Source organism: Salvelinus sp. IW2-2015, linkage group LG2, assembly GCF_002910315.2.
Source record: "Salvelinus sp. IW2-2015 linkage group LG2, ASM291031v2, whole genome shotgun sequence".
Lineage (NCBI taxonomy): Eukaryota > Metazoa > Chordata > Actinopteri > Salmoniformes > Salmonidae > Salvelinus > Salvelinus sp. IW2-2015.
The window spans coordinates 31071971-31074692 of NC_036839.1; positions in this window are offsets into that span (position 1 = coordinate 31071971).

Here is a 2722-nt window from a genome sequence, read left to right on the forward strand (position 1 = left end):
TTAGAGAGTTGAAAACAGCAGGTCTGGGACAGGTAGCACATCCGGTGGACAGGTCAGGGTTCCATAGCCGCAGGCAGAACAGTTGAAACTGGAACAGCAGCAAGGCCAGGTGGACTGGGGACAGCAAGGAGTCATCATGCCCGGTAGTCCTGACGCATTGGTCCTAGGGCTCAGGTCCTCCGAGGAGAGAGAAAGAAAGAGAGAAAGAAGAATTAGAGAGAGAATTAGAGAGAGCATACTTAAATTCACACAGACACCAGATAAGACAGGAGAAGTACTCCAGATATAACCAACTGACCCTAGCCCCCGACACATAAAACTACTGCAGCATAAATACTGGAGGCTGAGACAGGAGGGTCAGGAGACACTGTGGCCCCATCCGATGATACCCCCGGACAGGGCCAAACAGGAAGGATATAACCCCACCCACTTTAGCAAAGCACAGCCCCCGCACCACTAGAGGGATATCTTCAACCACCAACTTACAATCCTGAGACAAGGCCGAGTATAGCCCACAAAGATCTCCACCACAGCACAAACCAAGGGGGGCGCCAACCCAGACAGGAAGATCATTTCAGTAACTCAACCCACTCAAGTGACGCACCCCTCCTAGGGACGGCATGAAAGAGCACCAGTAAGCCAGTGACTCACCCCTGTAATAGGGTTAGAGGCAGAGAATCCCAGTGGAGAGAGGGGAACCGGCCAGGCAGAGACAGCAAGGGCGGTTCGTTGCTCCAGAGCCTTTCCGTTCCACTTCACACTCCTGGGCCAGACTACACTCAATCATAGGACCTACTGAAGAGATGAGTCTTCAATAAAGACTTAAAGGTTGAGACCGAGTCTGTTGTCTCTCACATGGGTAGGCAGACCATTCCATAAAAATGAGCTCTATAGGAGAAAGCCCTGCCTCCAGCTGTTTGCTTAGAAATTCTAGGGACAATTAGGAGGCCTGCGTCTTGTGACCGTAGCGTACGTGTAGGTATGTACGGCAGGACCAACTCGGAAAGATAGGTAGGAGCAAGCCCATGTAACACTTTGTAGGTTAGAAGTAAAACCTTGAAATCAGCCCTTGCCTTACAGGAAGCCAGTGTAGGGAAGCTAGCACTGGAGTAACATGATCACATTGTTGGTTCTAGTCAGGATTCTAGCAGCCGTGTTTAGCACTAACTGAAGTTATTTAGTGCTTTATCCGGGTAGCCGGAAAGTAGAGCATTGCAGTAGTCTAACCTAGAAGCAACAAAAAGCAGTATGTAGTACATACTTACTATAGAATGTTGTATAACAGTAGAATACTATAGTAAATACTACAGTAATATCCGCAAAAACATCACATTCCTAAAAAAAACTACTTTTTTTTTGACTAAAGTAAATTCATTGCATATACCCTGCCCATTCCCCTCCCCCATACACTGGGGCCTCTGGTTATTTCTTGGCTCGGTTCCCAGAGCCGACATTCAGCCCACTGAACCTCTCCGACATTACGTTGGTTGGATTCCAACATCCTTCAGCCATTCAATGCAACTTTCATTTCCTCCCTTGATCGACACGACCTGTGATCACATATACACATGTAAATCCACTACTCACTGGCGCTGCCCAGGCACCATCCTCCTCCGTGCAGGTATTTGACGGCTCTCCTCAGCTCAGTGTCGCCGCCCTGCAGTTTGGCTGTTACACCACCACCTCCACCCCATCCAAACAGCTCCTCTGTAACGTGCACACGTTGGTCTGACACGGGCAACACGCGCTCAGCGAACGTGATGAACATCATCACCCCCATGTAGTCCTTCAAACCCAGCAGCTCACTGAAGTCTGCCTGAGAGAGAGAGGAAGAGCGAGAGGGGAGAGCGAGCGAGAGAGAGAGGGGAAGAGCGAGGGGAAGAGCGAGAGAGAGAGAGAGGGGAAGAGCGAGGGAAGAGCGAGCGAGAGAGAGAGGGAAGAGCGAGCGAGAGAGAGAGGGAAGAGCGAGAGAGAGAGGGAAGAGCGAGAGAGAGAGGGGAAGAGCGAGAGAAGAGGGAAGAGAGAGCGAGAGAGAGAGAGAGCGAGAGAGAGCGAGAGCAGAGAGAGCGAGAGAGAGAGAGCGAGAGAGAGGGAAGAGCGAGAGAGAGGAGAGAGAGAGAGCGAGAGAGAGAGAGGAGAGAGAGAGGAGAGGGAAGAGCGAGAGGAGAGCGAGAAGAGAGAGAGCGAGAGAGAGGGGAAGAGCGAGAGAGAGCGAGAGAGAGAGAGCGAGAGAGAGGGAAGAGCGAGAGAGGAGAGAGAGGAAAGAGCGAGAGAGAGAGGGAGAACGGGAAGGGAGACGAGAGAGGGAAGAGCGAGAGAGGGGAGAGCGAGAGAGGGGAAAGCGAGAGAGGGAAGAGCGAGAGAGGGAAGAGCGAGAGAGGGGAAGAGCGAGAGAGGGGAAGGCGAGAGAGGGAAGAGCGAGAGAGGGAAGAGCGAGAGGGGAAGAGCGAGAGAGGGGAAGAGAGAGAGAGAGCGAGGAAGAGAGAGAGAGGAGAAGAGAGGAGAGAGCGAGAGAGAGAGAGAGAGACGAGAGAGGGAAGAGCGAGGGAGAGAGAGAGAGAGAGAGAGGAGAGAGAGAGAGAGAGAGAGAGAGAGAGAGAGAGAGAGAGAGAGAGAGAGAGAGAGGGAAGAGCGAGAGAGAGAGAGAGAGAGAGGGAGAGGGAAGAGCGAAGATACAGAAGGAAGCAAGAAGAAGAATAATATAGGCATACAGTTACAAGGG